The sequence below is a fragment of the Pieris napi genome, chromosome 1, assembly GCF_905475465.1.
Source record: "Pieris napi chromosome 1, ilPieNapi1.2, whole genome shotgun sequence".
In the NCBI taxonomy this organism is placed as follows: Eukaryota; Metazoa; Arthropoda; class Insecta; order Lepidoptera; family Pieridae; genus Pieris; species Pieris napi.
Window position 1 is genome coordinate 13,544,823 of NC_062234.1, and position 18,525 is coordinate 13,563,347.

At 32.6% G+C, this 18,525-nt stretch overlaps 1 protein-coding gene across 3 annotated transcripts in view; it reads left to right on the forward strand.

Moving 5' to 3' along the window:
• Positions 1–320: 320 nt before the first annotated feature.
• LOC125048684 (probable beta-hexosaminidase fdl) overlaps positions 321–18,525 on the forward strand; it is a 94,094-nt gene continuing 75,889 nt past the window's right edge. For all 3 annotated transcript variants that reach the window (XM_047647503.1, XM_047647521.1, XM_047647511.1), the window contains exon 1: positions 321–871. The gene's annotated coding sequence lies outside the window, so the exon portion shown is untranslated. The remainder of the gene's footprint in view (positions 872–18,525) is intronic.

The window sequence follows — 18,525 nt, forward strand, 5'->3', positions numbered from 1 at the left end:
CTAAGATAATGTAAATCGGCCTTTAGATAGAAAAACAAGTTAAAATTACAGTTTATTCATTTTTTTTTAAATTTTGCTACCGGTATAACAGATAATATAATATCTATCTACCGGATCAAATGAGTATTGTTTAGATACCGTTAAAACATTTCCGCCGCCACCTCACACATTGTATCATATTTTATTCAACACTATTATAACTGTAACTTATCAAAGTAGGGTGTTTATAAAATACACTCAGTTTTTAATTAGTGACACTGTAAGAAAGTTCTTTAAGAAGAGTATTCCTATTAAGTTAAATTGTTTAGTGTTCATACAGGAGTGTAAAAAATATGCATAAGATAACAATGATATTACTATGAATGGAAACGATTGTAGTTATTTAATCTGTGAGAATATCGTCGTAGGTCGTAGATATACATATTTTCTGTCAGTAGTGAACTGATGACTGACAGTCGACACGATGACAGAGGTGCAATACAGTGTTTTAAATTCGCTGATTGTTGAATGTTGATTTCAGTTTCACGGGTCAATTTATTTTGTGATTTTATATGCAGTTGATTGCTATGAATAATGAATTGCTGTTTTATTTTAAAATCTACGCCAACTTCGTGTTTCGGGTTTAATGACAATCTTCGAGAGGTTATCAAAAACTTTTATTGAAATATACATTGAACAGTTTCCAACATATTCTTGTTTTGTAATTACAAACCATAAATAAAAATAGAACTTTCGATTTAGGGTTATTCGATAGAGTAGGTATATATTGCGGTTATGCGAGGAAAGTGATAATTGTGTTTCATTAAAACATTTGTATGTTTATTTTTGAAATAAATATTTTGTGGTTTTCATTAACACTTCGCAGGCACAGGTAAGATTTTTTCTGTCATGATTTATCTAAACGCTGAGAATGATAACTTACAAACTTGTATTGTAAATATACGCTTTTAATAACGTCAAAGTGTGTTAAACAACTTCTAGCTTTAGGAAGTGCTGCTACATAAAGCTAACTACCTACCATCACCTATACCCACATAACTTCATAATGTACTTACTTAAACATAAAATAAAGGAATATCTTTATTTACTGCAGAATATTAACTCTTTCAAAATTTATAAAATACTTCAATATTTATTTACTGAAGAATGGAACTTATTTTTAATACAATTGTTTCATCAACCATAATATTAAAAAAAACTGTGTTGTTTTTTATATTTAACAACCAGACAATCCAACAAATTTATTTGTGTTGATGTTGATCAATTAATGTCTGACACACAAAGCAAGTTTGTCTTAAAGATTTATGTATTACTTAAAATACTTTTATTTTAAGAAATTACTTAAAATAATTAAGCTTCATATTAAGAAATTTGCCTTTGCATTTACTATAATATTACAATTGTGTATAATATTACAAATGTTATACCTAGTTATTATAATATTAATATATAAATTGTAAATACTGTATACTTGATTGTAAATAAATAAAGATTAAAGTAATTTAAAAAAAATGTAATATTAAATTTCAGTTTAAACATATAACTTGTAATGATATCGTTTAAACTTATATATTTAAATAAAGTACATTTTATTCAGATATTTAATTAAGCTTTTTATTCTTAAATCACTATTATCACTTATAATATTAAATAATCATAGATAAATATAAGCCAATTTCATTTTATAAATTCTTATAAAAATTTACTATTATACTAACCAATAAAGATAACATGACATGTGTTGCACATTATACTATAATAAATAACTGATAATGGAACTTATCTGTGCTACTGTTATACATATCACCCATATTAATTGAGGCATTCTTAAACATTGCCCAAAAAAATTGTATGATTACACTAACATCATTCTAAGGCAATCAGTATATATATATATTTCTGCACTTGTTTAAATATTTTATTTTCAAGTTTCTTACTAACACTGCCTCACAGCATCATAAAAAGTATTGTAATTATGCTATGGTAATGTGGTGTTATGGTCAAAAGTATTATTAATTTACTTAAATTTTAATTGATTAAATCATTGTAATAAGCTCACAAGCGCAAACACATCTTAGTTACTTTACATTCAAACTCAACTCAGTTCCAATCTTAGTGATTGTTTGGCATCCTACTTCTGTTTATTTATATAAAATCTATAAGTCATTAAAAAAACTTTAAGACCATTGGTTTATATTATTTATGCAAAGATCCAATTGGAATTCAGTTATTTTAACAAGAAAAGAAACAGACCTAAAATCAAATTTTGTAAACCCTACATGGTTTTTAGATTGGTATATAAAATCTATATATCAACTGAGTATTAAATATTTATAAATGACAAAATGCATGCAAGAATCCAGACTATTTTCTTCAGATAGGTTAACTAAAAACACATGACGAAGCGAACAAGAAAACATGATGTCACTATTGTGCAAAAATCTTCCTTATATATATAAAGCATACAATAAATATATCTATTTTTAATAACAATAGACTTGTTATGCCATTGCAATACCTCTTCACAAATGTATTATAATAATCATAAGGTAATAGTAAAATTGTATAATAATATCAGTGCTTAACAACCATTATACCTTTAAAGGACAATGCATCAATTGTTGTATTTTATTCATAAAACTTGAATCAGGTCTTTCATTATACTTCATGCGAATGGCCTAATCATATGTCTGACATGCATATTACGAGTTCCCTTTGAAAACTAAATAACTTATTTTTAGCACATCATAAGGCATTAGTAAAATAACTAATATTAATAGGTAATGTTTGTCCTTAAAGTTGTCTTTTTTAACACGATTATCACACATGTTGCTTATCCTCCTTTAGATATTATTTTTGAAATAAAGTAATTCGCAGTGGTTTCAATATTGATAACAATTACAGATAAAACCCCTATAAATAGCAGATGGAATTTACTTATAAATTCCATCTGATTGCAGTATTATCTCTATGATGTAATTCTTCTTATTCTTTTAAAACATTTTTAACAATAAATCGTGTTTTTTTATTATTTTAAATCTGTATTTGCTAATTTTTAAGTGGCTAATTGCCTGCAAACAGGAATTAACTGCTTTGCAGATAAGCAAGCAAACATTTGGTTCTATACGGTGTGTTTGATAAACTATGTACACAGTTTAATATTATCGTAATGAGAAGTGACGCTTGGTTTGATGGTAGCAGTTTCTTACAAATCTCATGTAAGCCCAAAGCAGTGATTAAAAGAGTGGCGACGAGATTATTGCCAGTTTTACACCCTTAATTTGAACTGATCGTAAATATGTATTTAGACTTTTATTTTTTTATATAGTTTATTGACGTCTATAAGTGTACTGTTACAAATAAAAGGAGAGATACATAGATAAGAATATATATATACAGGGTGGCCAAAAAGTCGTGGATCAAACGCAAATAGGGGAGAGATGAGGTCATCAGCGGCAAAAAATTGTTCTACGGGAGGTCTCTAAGGTCAACCCCTGCAGAGTTATGATTTATTTTGGTTTTATATGAAAATTGACTTTTTTTTACTAATTCTTCTTAAAATTCGAAAAAATCTACATCCTGTAACTTTCTCATAATATCCACTAGATTGGTACTGATGAGTTCTTGCGTTAGACATACTATTTATAGTTGTTTATTGAATGTATTCAAGATAATATAAAGTGATACGATATAACATTTTTTCAAATCATAAATTTTTCTTTACTTTGGACCCCACTGTGAAAAAAAATTACTCCACCGAAAAGTGTCCCTGTATTACAAGTTTTGGCGCATTTAATATGGATTCTGAAAAGGTATTACACATGGCCATGAGTCACTCTAATATCTTTCTAGGACGAAAAAACAACAACGATTCGGACTTATGATAGATTATTTACCTACCTGTGACCAGTACTGTGTGAATCGGACTAGATTCAAAAAATTGAAAGATGGCTGTAGGGTTACGTAGGAATTTGATTAGACGGTGCAGATTAAGTATTATGGTCAGAGTCAGGAATTTTGAGCATATTTTATTGTAAAATATTTTGTTTCCTACAAACAACCATTGAGAAATAATTGTTTTAATACAATTATTATTTCACAACCGTTGTTTGTAATTCTTCCTAGAAAGATATTAGAGCGACTCATGGCCACGCGTAATACCTTTTCAGAATCCCTATTAAATGCGCCAAAACTTGTAGTACAGGGACACTTTTCGGTGGAGTATGTTTTTTTTACAGTGGGGTCCAAAGTAAAGAAAAATTTATGATTTGAAAAAATGTTATATCGTATCACTTAATATTATCTTGAATACACTCAATAAACAACTATAAATAGTATGTCTAACGCAAGAACTCATCAGTACCAATCTAGTGGACATTATGAGAAAGATACAGGATGTAGATTTTTTCGAATTTTAAGAAGAATTACTAAAAAAAAGTCAATTTTCATATAAAAACCAAAATAAATCATAACTCTGCAGGGGTTGACCTTAGAGACCTCCCTTAGAACAATTTTTTGCCGCTGATGACCTCATCTATCCCCTATTTGCGTTTGATCCACGACTTTTTGGCCACCCTGTATATATATATATGTAAGGAAAACATAATATATTTTCCTATACAAACTCTTTTTATATTTTATTTTTCTTCTTTGCCGTCTGATCGACGATGTTTAATTTGTCACTTGACTTAATATATGTAAGATGTTTTAATTTTTTCATTATATTATTTTACTTTATAAAACCTAGAATATAGGCTTTAAATGTTGTTTCTTTTGTATTCACAGAGAAACGCAGTTGCGCCTTATTTATTCCCAGTACTCGTATAAGCGATTGATACTATTATATATATATATAAATAAATTTAGATTTTTTTTACCACGCTGAATGCATATTTAACATATAGTTTTCCTTACTCCGCATATGTTTACCCATGCGATATTCAAATACAACCCACGACTGGTTGTATAAATCTAGGCCGTATTAAAAATTCTTAAGCTTCGAAGGTTTATCCACTTATCTGAAATGTGATTAAGGTAATCAAATAAATGAACGTAGCCTTTGATATATTACACGTCAAAATTAGTTTTTGCCTTATCAGCATACTTTGAACAGTCGAGGCTATACGTTACTATACTTGAACACGTTTCGATGTTTTCGCGTAGGTATTTCTTAATTAGCCTGTGGGAAGTCAGCAGAATATTATGGGTTATACAGTGGTATTTTCCGCTCTTATCTAATGTTTATATATTATGTTGTGTTTTGCTATGTGCGGTAATATCAGTATGAAAACGAACGTGTGAATACATAAATACACTGTTATTATAGTAAATGTCCTATGTTAAATGTATGCATAAAATTTACTCGCACTAAAAACGATTACTTAAAAAAAAATAAGAACTTATGTGTATGGCTAAGTATAACTTCCATATGTTGAAAACGTATTGGAATTTGACCTAAAGATTGGAAGTTCGTGTGGGAGTCTCTTCTTCCATTTTCTATACCATGATTTAATCATGACTATTTGATATCATTGAGATGTGAAATTATTAATTTTTATTAAGGTATTATTACAAAAATAGCAAAAATATCTTGATACATATCCTGATAGAGGAGCTTAACCATGAGCGTTACGAGAGTTGTTTCTCAATGTTTCTCAAGCTTTTTTTGACACAGACTCCCCCCCTCTTATGTGACATTCATAATTTGTATATTAAAAAATGTAATTGTTCAGTTAAGAATCTTAAATGATAGGTTTTAGGAAGTAATCACTGGGACGTTAATGAAAAAATAAGTAAATTTTCAAAACATAATGACAAACTGGAATTAAAATTGCAAATAGTTTTAATAAAGATTTTTCTATAACAATTAAGTGACATACTCGCGCTTGGTGCTTGCTGTACAGAGATTTTATATTGGGTTCCAATTTGGCTAGCTTCAGTCTCAAGTCTCCACTTTGTGTTATATCCGGCTGATTCAAATTGCCCCCCCTGTCGGGTGTGGGCCCCACGTTGGGAAACACTGGTCTAGATTAATTAATATTATTACTTAAAATCTTCAACTATGTAAAATATTACGAGTATATTGTATGCAACTATGACTGTACACTTATGATGTGGCTAATTGCAATAAGTACCAGTAGCAAGGTAGAGCATGATCCCAATTACTGTTAATTGGCCGTACGTAATGTAATTAGATATTTCAGAGAGGTTATGTCGTAAATATATTTTTTTATAAACAGATAAAAACAACTGTACACAATATTAAATTGATTGAAAAACTTCTATTTTTATGAGGTTTGGATCGGATTATAGTTTTGTTTAAAAGTTTTTGAATAAGGGAGTGTTCAGTGTTCAAAATCTGAGTGTTTTTAATGCAGTTTTTACCGCGCATCACCACTGTGAAACCAGCTGCCCACTGAAGTATTTCCACTATTATATTAGTATTTCCATCCACTGGAGTTAGTTAGTTACCCTAGTTACATTACTACATAGATATCGTATCGTAAGGCATTCGCATGCAATTTAAAATATTGTAATAATTAGTATTAGTTTTCGTACTAGATATGCTTTGTTTCACGTTAATTGCAAATTATGCGTAGAAACAATCAGAGCAAAATGAAACATAACTCCTTATCGCTTTTCGTCGTAAAGATTAACTAGAAAATTGCTAAAGCAATAAACAGCTAGTTGGTCATAAAATAGATTGCTTTGAAATAATAACTCGTGAAAATCTTAGTTTTTGTTGTTGGGACGAAAAGTTAATTAATTTAAAATAGTTTCAAGTTTATGGGTACGCATTATAGGACCTTAATGTATAGTTTTATGGTGACTTCTTTGTACGTATTTTTGGTAAAAATAAATATATTATTTTTGTTTATTGATACATAACTGAACGAGCTGAGGCTGTACATTTTGCTCACTTAGGCTGTCTTAGTTTTATAAGCGTGGCGATTTCCCTAATCGTCGGAGTCACGCCCCGAAAGTATATTATATATATTCATTCGTTACATAGCAATTAACATTTCATTATTTCGCTTGTATTTTATTGTTGTACGCGAGTGGTTAATATAGATTAAAAATAAAACCCTCTACTATTTTGTATAAATAAATATAAACGGTATCAATGTTTTGCGTGAATTATTGCCTTGCCGATTCAATTGTGTGTAATTTCAAATTAAACTATGATAAATTGATAATTTATTGCCGTTTCTATCGTTAATTGAATTTTTAATTGAACATATAATTTGTGATGAAGAAAGAAACATATATACAATTTTATCTTTTGGTCTGCCCATGTTTTTTTGTTCTTTTGTGCCAGTCCGTTCGGTTACACTTTTTGACCATTTGTGTAACGGGCTACGGGCCCTGTCCATCCTTTTGAGATGTAGGGCAACCTATGTATTGTTATTTATAATGCAGAAATTATTCTCTATTATTATTAATTTTTAATTCATTGTCACTGCTTTAAAATAGTGTTCTTCTTCGCGTAAAGTAAACACAAATCGTATTGGATTTGACATATATATGAGACAGCGATTAATGTCGACTCTTATTATCGTCTATCGTTTTTCAATGCAAACTGCCTAACGGCCGATTTACATTATCTTAGTGTTTAGAGAGTGCTTTAGTACAACATGAAAGGCAAGTTCTTTAGCGTAGCGTTTACTAAAGCAAGTAGCGTTTAGGTACATGTTTCAACTAAAGTACTAACCGAAAGCACTCTCCTAAACACTAAGATAATGTAAATGGGCCTTAAGCGTTAGTAAAATATATTTAGTCTTAAGTAAAGTTTTCTAACTAAACAATAACCTGTTATTCCTATTCGTATTAAATTACGGATGATGTATTGTATTGTTATATCGTCTGCTCGTGCAACGGGTATACGTACCATTCGCAAGGAAATAACGCCATCTATACAGATTTTATGGAAACTTGTGCGCAAGTTTTCAGACTTTAGGGGTTGCAGACAGGGAGGCACTTAGGGGACATAGTTGTTCAAACTAGTGACACTAGATGGCGCTGATAATTTATATTTTTATACATCTATACAGTTTTTATATTTATTCTAGTTTATATGTATGTGTGAGTAGTGAATATGAACTCGAATATTTATTAAAAAATTAAAAAAACTTTGTACATTTGAAATAGATAATAAAATGAACCTGGTTTATTGCTTAAGCGTAAAATAAAACCGTCACGTGTGAATACACGCTATGTTTTGTGCTACGAAGATATTTAAATATTTCTTTGTGCAATAAAGGTGACTGATCGTTTTTAAGGCAGTTTTTGCCGCGCACCACCACTGTGTGGTACCAGCTGCCCACTGAAGTATTTCCGAACCAATTCGGCTTAGGGTCCTTCAAGAAAAGTAACAACTCTTAAAAGGCCACTATCGAGCCTCCTGGCAATGAGAGTGTCCATGGGCGGCAGATGAACCTCCTGCCCGTTTACCCGTTGCCCGTAATAGGAGGCTATTACATGAAAGAAAAAATATTCTAGTAGTAACTCTAAAACTTCAACGTTCTCGTCGTTAAATACTGAATATCTGCAAGTGTACCAAAGTACGTAGGATCATTATTCAAATTCATAAGATGATTACGTTCTGATATAAGCGGAAATAAGTTTTGTTCGAATAACAGACACGTTCTCATATGGCGGATGTAGATAAGCAAGCATTTTACTGGTACATAGGATATTGTTGATTACACACAGAAATTTAAATCTTCATACACTTTTCTAATTCATAAACTTTCATATGACACGGGTTTGAAACTTTAAATATGTGTATATATAATAAGTAGGTTTATGAATTGGAGAATATAAATTTGAAATATGTGACAGTGAGACAGACATTTATTTCATAATTATTATAATTTTGTTTATTGCCAAAAAACAGATTACGTATCAAACACGTATCCCAGGCTCCTGATGTACAGATAACTGTATTTCAGGAAAATAATTAAATAATTAACCAAATTCATTTATGATAAGTTAAGTTAATATAGGTTTGTAATATTTTATTTTACTTATACCCTATAATTAAGTGGTTTTGACAATATCATAGTGTTTAGTGTTATTCATTCAGACGCATTTTTTCCTCTTTATACTTTAATGTTACATATTATATAAATAAATAAATTAATAAAAGTGCCCAGGAAATTGATTGAATTTTCACTACGCGAATAATTTATAAACTTATATAGTCACAATGTTCACAATACGCGAATAATATATAAAGTTCTCGTGTCACAATGTTCGTTACCATACTCCTCCGAAACGGCTCGACCGATTCTTATGAATGTTTTTATGCATATTCAGTAATTCTGAGAATCGGCTAATCTTTCAACCCCCTAAGTGATAAGGGGCGTCCACCCCAAAAAAAAATATTTTTTATTATGTGGCATTAAAAATACATACTTACAAGACTTAGGTCTATCCAATGTTGAGCCAGTTGCTTCAAGGCGTGTGGCAAAGCGTCGGATTGTGCGGCCAATCGGTGCCGGACGGTGGGGAAATCGTCGACGAAATTCACGTTGTGTTTTTATCACTGATGAATTGTTCCGTAAGAACATTGACACGATTATTCCACATTCTTGGGGAGTAAAACGGTCCATGTTTATTTTCAGTGTATTTTTACATTTGTTCACTACACAATTTTCAACAACAGAATGACAGGAAATGTCATATAAAAAAATAAACAAATTTTCTTTAGTGCCAGTACTTTTGCGCCACCCAGTATATCATGAAAATAATATCTATTCTATTATTTTCATGCATAATTTAGTTGAATAATATTGACTTATATTAGATTGAGCAGTGTTGACCTAGTCGCTTTAACGTGCGACTTTCATCCCTGAGGTCGTAGGTTCGATCCCCAGCTGTGGATGGACCAATGGACTTTCATTCTATGTGCGCATTTAGCATTCGTTCGAACGGTGAAGGAAAACATCATGAGGAAACCGACATGTCTTAGACCCAAAAAGTTGACGGCGGCATCACCTACTTGCCTATTAGATTGAAAAATGATCATGAAACAGATTCAGAAATCTGAGGCCTAGACCTAAAGAGATTGTAGCGCCACTGATTTATTTTATTTATATTAGAAATAGCGTTAATTTGGGTAATATACTTTTAAAAACTATTATTTAGTAAACTGTTCCTATTTCACTTTAAAAATGACATAATATATTCTGTACGTGCATCTAAAGTCTGCATTTTGCACTTACTACTCATTATTTCAACGCGGTTCTGTTATCTGACTACTTAATTCTATTATGACTCTTTTGTTTGCAGACTTTTTCCACTTGAGACTTTCTTTTATTAAGAAATATTGTGGGAACTTAATATTAATTTTAATGCGCCGTTTACCACTTAAAAGTATTTTTCTGCAGTTTTGTGATTTTGTTTCTGTAATAATTTACTGTAATGTGTGCCGATGAACCTGATGGTCTAGTGACATGAGTGTGTGACTCACAGCCCTGAGGTCGTAGGTTCCAACCGCAAAGCATTCGCTCGTATATAGGAAAACATCGTGAGGAAACTGTCCAAAAAGTGGACGGCGTGTGTCAAGTTTAGAATGCTGATCAACCTATTAGTTTTTTTTAGCGCCACTAGGATTTTTATATGTTCCGATAGAAGGTTAACCGCATCAAAGGCTTGTATGTTTAACGTAGAAGGCGTATAGCATGTAGTCTTAAGCTGTAATCAAAGAATCTCTACTGTCTTTTAATGGTGTAATTTTTTACTCCATAATTTTTCTTTGAGACTGTTCACGTTTAAAATCAATGACCTTTATAGGTCTGGGCCTCAGATTTCTGTATCTGCTTCATGATCATATGTTAAGCTAATAGGCAAGTAGGTGATCAGCCTTCTGTGCCTGACGTACGCCCTCGACTTTTTGGGTCTAAGGCAAGCCGGTTTCCTCACGATGTTTTCCTTCACCGTTCGAGCGAATGTTAAATGCGCTCTGAGAAAGAAACTCCATTGGTGCACAGCCGGGGAACGAACCTACGATCTCAGGGATGAGAGTCGAACGCTGAAGCCCCTAGGCCAACACTGCTCATCTGCTCACTGTTCACGTTTAGTTGACCATTTATTTATTGAAATAAGTAAGCATACTAAAATGTATTTCCAATTTCTATCAAATATGAAATATACTTAAATCAAGTTTATTAGGTCTGTGTTTGCCTGTTTGTATTAATATCCGGGAGTAATGCAAATATAATAAAATACGTACAGCCGTTCCAATCAACTGGACATAAATATTTTCATTACCGAACCAAATATATTGTATGTAATTGAATTTCAATATTAAATAAAATCGTTGGCATATAGAAGAGCTTTCAGAAACATAAAGACTTTATTTACATTGTTAAATCAACCAACTCACCATAGAACAGTATGTGAGACGACTAAAAGGGCACCATATTATAGAGCTAGAAGACCGGCAGTAGCTCCAGGCAGCAGATGAGTAGATGCCTCCAATGGGAAGTTACTCGACATGACAGCGCTACAGCTCTGATTCATAGCCATAGGTCTGATTGCATTGCGCAGAAGAAATCTATATAAAACCAATAGAATTAAACTGAAGATAATAAATACAAATAGCAAAAAACCCATAGGAAATTAAATATTTACAAAAAAGCGCAAAAAACCGATTTTTGTGACCTTTGACCTTGAAATTTAACAGTCGCCTACCATATGTAGGTTTTGAGACAACAATTTTTACAGACTTACAGCTGGGTATCTCGAATTCTAGGATACCCTATCTAGGTGAACTTACTATAATGACTGGACTAAGAATGAAAGAGAAAGATGCCTTTTGGACGCCTTTACTTTAATGAAACGTCATCGATCCAAGTCATTTGCCTAGCTGTTTGATCAACTGGCTGAACATCTTTCAGGCCGTTAGTTAAACGGTGCCGTTTAGTAAAAAGGCTAGACAGTTAATGGAACGTTTGATTAAGCTAGTTGGCTGCGACATATATACTTTATAGAAGTACGAGTACTAACAAAGTCTTAAAGCATTGTAAGACTAGACGTGGTCAAAATTCAGAGTCGTAAGATGAATGTAGTGTGTTTGAAAAGATAATAAATCTCTTTCCCTTTCGACTCAATTGTAGCGACTATTGTTGTGATAATAACTTATTTTCCATTTTCATTTTATAAAGGCAGGCATTGGACACTATTCTTATTTATAAATAGCGGACCCGGCAAACGTTGTTTTGCCACGTATATTATTTTTAGGAAACATTTTTTAGTTCAATAAAAATAACTATCTACAATAATAAAAAATAGGGTTTGATTGTAGAGGGGTGAAAATTAAGGGTTGTGTATTTTTTAATAATAAAAAAATGTTATCCAAAAAAAATCCCCTGGAATCCCCTTATCACTTAGGGGTTTGAATGATAGATAGTAGCTGATTCTCAGACTTATGCATAAAAAATTTATGTGTAGGTGTTTCTGTTTCATTGTTCCACTTCAGCGATAAGGCCGCCCGTTGCCTTATAACTTTTGTAACCTGTTTTTTTTTACCTTTGTTATATGTATATTTTTAATTAAGGTAATATAGTATAAATAAATAAAGAATAAAAATTTCATAAGAATCGTTCGAGCCGTTTCGGAGGAGTGTGGGAAAGAACATTGTGACAGGAGAATTTTATATATTAGATAATAGACCGAAATCAGGCATTACGCAGTACGCTGGTTTGAATGTTCAATTATTAATGAATAAATAAAAATGTTTATAACTGCAAGTTTCTAAACTTGTTTTTAGGAATTTTTTTCCATTTGATATTCAGTTTTGAAGGATTCACTTGCCTTTATCTTGTTTTTACTTTTTTAATAAATTCTCATATCCTCACATCGTTAGACATTACAATCTAGCCTAGAGTAATTGATAAAGATATTTGATATATAATGTCCAGTGAAAAATAAATAAATCAGTGGCGCTGCCACCTTTTTAGGTCTGGTCCTCAGATTTCTGTAGCTGTGTCATGATCATTTGTCAATCTATTAGGCAAGTAGGTGATGTTTTCTTTCATCGTTCGAGTGAATGTTATAATATCTATGTGCGGATGCGCATATTGGTGGACAGCCTACGACCTCAGGGATGAGCCACGCTGAAACCACTAGGCCAACACATCACAGTTTTATATACATAATTGTATTTAATTTTCTTGCGACATGAAGAAGTATGTTACGCTCCGTAGATTATAAAACCTCTACTTAACCAATTTAAGTGGACAGAACAGAGTGAGCAATACTGTATAAACGCGACTCTATGTATTTACATTTAAATATAGTGGTGATACATAGTTCGTATACGATTATGAGTCTATTAAATTACGCTAAAAATATAGTTGAGTTTATATTTAACGTTTATTATTGATTGAAACTATTTTATTAAACGATGTATTCTTTATGCAAGTATTCGATGTACTGAACTGGGAAATTTAAAGCTTAATCAGATTCAGAACAAGGAAATGCTCTTACATCCTGACGAAGTAGTGGAAAATCTAATAAACTTACAAACTGTGAGGTCAAATTTCAGAATACATGTAATCAATTTTAGAACAACATGTTTCAATAACGTATTCTAATATTTCTATTGCTTTAATTGTTTGCCCAAATTGCTGGGGTATGACACGTCAGTACTTAGACCTTGAAGTTCGACATTATATGTAGTAGCATTAAACATTTAAATATATAATTATTAAAGATATTGGAGCTGGTTTTTAACAGGTCTTACATGAAAAACATTATCAGATATTTGTATTTAATTATGTCAGAAATAAAAGGTAATTAATTTAAGTTATATTTAATACTGATAATGGCTGGATATGGTTTCCTTGTCAATTTCCAGAAATAATCCTATGGCGCCCTTGGTCTAAACTCAAATTTCTGTAACTGTTTCTTGTTAATATTTTTAATAGGCACGTAGGTGTTCAGACTGCGTGACACGCGATATCGATTTTTGGGTGCGCGAAGCGACTGTTAATTGTTCAAAGAACACAGTAGGTACGGTGCACAGCCCTTTTTGAACGTAGGACTTCGCCGTTAAGAGCCTTTTATAAGTTATTTTATTTAAAGAAATTAAAGTGCAATCACGCTTGCACCACAGATGTAGGACTTGAGGCAGAGACTTTGGGGTCGGACCTACACTTAGAGTCCTCTGCTAGTCAAAGGGGTAACGAGGCACTTACTAAAAGCACCTCAGCAACAGCTCAGAATGAGCTAAGGCTAAGAAATAACGCTCAAGCCATTACGTCATTGCTTCCATGTTTACTCATCCAATGCGATCATCAAATAATCTGTGATACATTTGCAGTATTTAAAAAAAAATATGGCGAATTGATAATTCACCTATTGTATCCTTCGGATTTTTGTGTAGTCAATTAAAATATAACACTTCTACATTTGTGCGCACATAAATTTCTACTCCTTCCTTCATTAAGTGAGAGGTCATAACTCGGGATGGTTATATATTTACTTAGTTATAAGTTATGTTACAGCTAACATACATATTATAAAACAAAACACTTAGACAATACAGAAAGCCAAAACAGATTACAAAGATAAACAATTTATACGAAACAGAAAATTAATAGACAAAAATATATAAAACAAAAACTAAAGAAAACTGAAATTTAACATTTGAAACAACAAATAAGACTTAATATTTCAAATTACTGCCTAAACAAAATCAGTCTTCCCGCCTCTTCAAATACTTTCTCACATAATTGGTGTCATAGTTAGATAAAACCCGAAACATTGGCGAATTATCCAGGTAATTCGAGTTCGTACGAGGCATATGAAACAATTTTGTGTATCTTGTCGCATAAGGAGTTATGACGGACTTTGTGGACGACTAACGACAACATATTAATGAATGTTACCTCTTAAGTAGTATTTAAACTTTGAACTGTCAAGCTAATTAACCGTTAAAAGTTGAGGCCGTCGGCTGGAATTAAGCGAGATCAGGCCTTCCTGTTTGTAATTACTTATTTAATTCACGACCAAGTTTATTTCTCACGGCGGAAATTGTCACTAGTTGGAAATAGCTGCAGATTTAATTAACTCCTATCAGTAAAGGTTTATGAACATTTTACAGACTTGGTGGAATTTCTCTTGAAACATCTTACATCATACAAAATCTATGTATACGATTAGGATTGTACTTTTGCGGTAAGAGTTATGTGATTATTACACATTTTTTTTATATAAATTGTCTTTGCACAAAGACATCATTACGATCTACGATTTTTTTTGAGCCATTAGCCTTTCTTACGGAGGTGAGGGGGTCATAAGATGTAACTTATGCCGATATAAATTTTAATATGTAAAATTAAATTGCTCACTTAAGAAACATAAATGATAAGTTATAGGAAGAAAGTAACACAGTAAGAAGATTTTAAAACGTATAGATGATGAAAGTAAAAAATAATTAATTTTTGAATTACCCTTAACTATCAAATAGCCCCCCAGTGGGGCGTGGGAAGGGTTATGAAACACTGACCTACCCTAACTTAAGACAAATAAGTTATTGAAGCTAATTTACTAAAATAGATATTTAACATAAGAAAGTGTCCAATAACCGAACTTACAGTCTCTATTACGGGAAAGACACTCTTTTTTTGTGTACATTTTACTCTGACTCTTAACTAAAGCAGTTTATCTCTTTCTCTCAAATGTGATTACCATATGGTACAAAATAGACAGATGACATTAGTAACAACGGTACAAATAGACCTTTGTAAATGATATTTCCACCTGTACTAAAATGTACTCCTGTCTTAAATGTTAAGGTGGACGAGACAGACCCTTACATAAATTTGTGAATAGTCAAATATTATTATTATAATTTTTATGTATTTATTCATAGTGATACATATTTTTATATGTTCTCAGAGCGAATTCGTAAAGACGACATTAAATATATTATGTTACGGAAATTATTGTTACATAGTTATTAGTAAATTATTGTTAATTAGAACACGCAAATTTTCATAGAAGCAGGCCTAAATCTAACTTGGACTTTTAGACTCAATGTTCAGATTTTAACTTGAGATAGAACCATATTATAAACGTTTAGCCTTAAGACGATATGTTATTGACGACTATGCTTAGACGACGATTCTTTTGAAAGCTTGATCGTAGATAATTTGAAGTGCGGTCTAGATATTTCTGGCGAATTAAATTGTATTTTTGTGATACATTTTTAGTTTTAATAACATTATTTATTTATCTTTTGTTATTAGTATGTACTGTAAATAGCATAAGGCTTATTTATCAGATATATAATTATAATACGATAAAAAAAACTTATTGAATAAGAGCAGTTTTAGCTAGTGAATAGGACTCTCAATCCTGTGCGCTCGAACCCCCGTGCATCTATGAATTGATCACTTAAAAACTTAACCATATGGTGAAGAAAAACATTCGCGCCGTTATTCCACAATGTTTTTAAGGCACTTTCTGCCCATCACCACTACGTGGAACCAGCTACCCACCGAAGCATTTGTAATTCGACTCAGGGTCCTTCAATAAAAGAGCGTACAGATTTTTAAAAGGCCGGCAACGCACCCGCGATCCCTCTGGCGAGAGAGTGTCCATGGGCGGTGGTATCACTTAACATCAGATGAGCCTCCTGCCCGTTTGCCCCCTGTTATATAAAAAAACCAGTAGTGAATTATTGATATAGAAGTGTACGGACAAGATAAATAATGGATCTATAGATCCTTTTTACAACCTTAAGGGTGTGCTTGACGAGAAGCCAATTAATTTAGAAATCGAAATCATCAAGAGGTTGAAAAATACGCGTTTTAATACAGTAATGGCACTTCAGCACTCGAAACACGAATGGCCTAAAGCAGCTTTTCAAATTTTTACCGCTCTGAAGCCTGTTATTTACGTTCCATTTTTCATCAGTCATTTTTGTATGAAAAACATATTTATCTCTTGTAACCGCCGGCTGGAGAGAGATTCGATTACAACGCTCTAATATAAAAATCTTGTTGTTGTTTTGCCATATAAATTGATCGGTTATCAATCAAGTGGATCAAGATTATTACAGTAGCAATATAGGTATTTGAAAATGGGGTTTGGTGGTGGAAGGATGAAAATTAAGAGTTTAAAGGCCGGCAACGCACTCGCGAGCCCTCTGGCATTGAGAGTGTCCTAGCGCGGTGGTATCACTTAACGTCAGGTGAGCCTTCTGCCCGTTTGAAGTAAAAAACAGAGTTGTATTTATAAATGTATTTTTAATGCCAAATAAAAAAAAAACTTGGTGTGGGCCTTATGATTTCTTTTGAGGACGATGTGTCTTCCACTTGATGGGTCCATATGGTTGGTAAACGGCCACGAAATCTTTTGCCTTCTGTGTTACAAACCACGATCAACGTTTCTCCAAGTTCTCATCGACTCTGCACGTTGTAGGGCCGAAATATGATATAATTTCCTTTCGGAGTATGGTAGACAAGGGAGTCCGTATGCGGAGTTGGATCAGGATTTATGTATTTGTGCGCTTCGCAGTCTACGGTATTCTTACCGAGTATACGCAAACAAATTCATGAATATCGGTAACGGTTTCGGAGGTGTTTGGTTACAAACACTGCTGCTCGAAAATTTTATGTTATCGAAGAAAATTCTTTAGGCGCGTTATGAAAAATTTATGAGAGTAAAATTTTACGATGCGCGCGCACCGTGACACAAAATTAACAGAATGAAGTTGCCCACGAAAGATGCTACGGCATTGGACATAATTTAAAAACAATATTGGAATAATAATAGAATTTATGTTACACTTAATGTAAGAGAATAATAATAAATATTTATTTATTTAATTTTTCAAATGTAAACTTTATTGACTCTAATGACTCCTTTTTCAGTCTTTGATTATTTAATTGTAATAAATGTTTGCATGCAGTCAAAAACTATTTTTATTAATGCCAAAGAAGTATAACTTCTTACGCGCGCACATAAGTACACGCACCCTTTTTTTATATTAACTAATTACACGTCAATTGATAACATTTTTAGGTTTTATGAACTCGTTTAGGCTGCCAGTCCACCAGAGCGGAGCGAGGCAGCGGAGCCGAGAAACGGACTAATGCGGAGTGGAGTTGCGTACTGTGACTGTCCACCGGAGCGGAGCGAGGCTGCGGAGCGGAGTGAGGAAGTAATGCGGAGCGGAGTTGCTGTGTTTTTCAATATGCGGAGCTAGGCAGCAAGTACGCGACGAGTGATTTCGAGCTCCCGGCTCCCCGCTCCGTTTCCCCGCTCCGCATACCGGTTTTATATGAAATTTTAAACTAGCTCGCAAGTCCCTGTCCACTTAAGAGGAGCGGAGATTTTGTGCAATCCTATTGGTTAATATTTCTCCGTTTCTCGGCTCCGCTGCCTCGCTCCGCTCTGGTGGACTGGCAGCCTTAAAAGTGCTTTTAATACGTCTTATAAAAAATAATCTAAATAGCGTATAAGCCGTTGGTGTGCCAGTAGCTTTGTTGATTCTCGCCTTACATATAA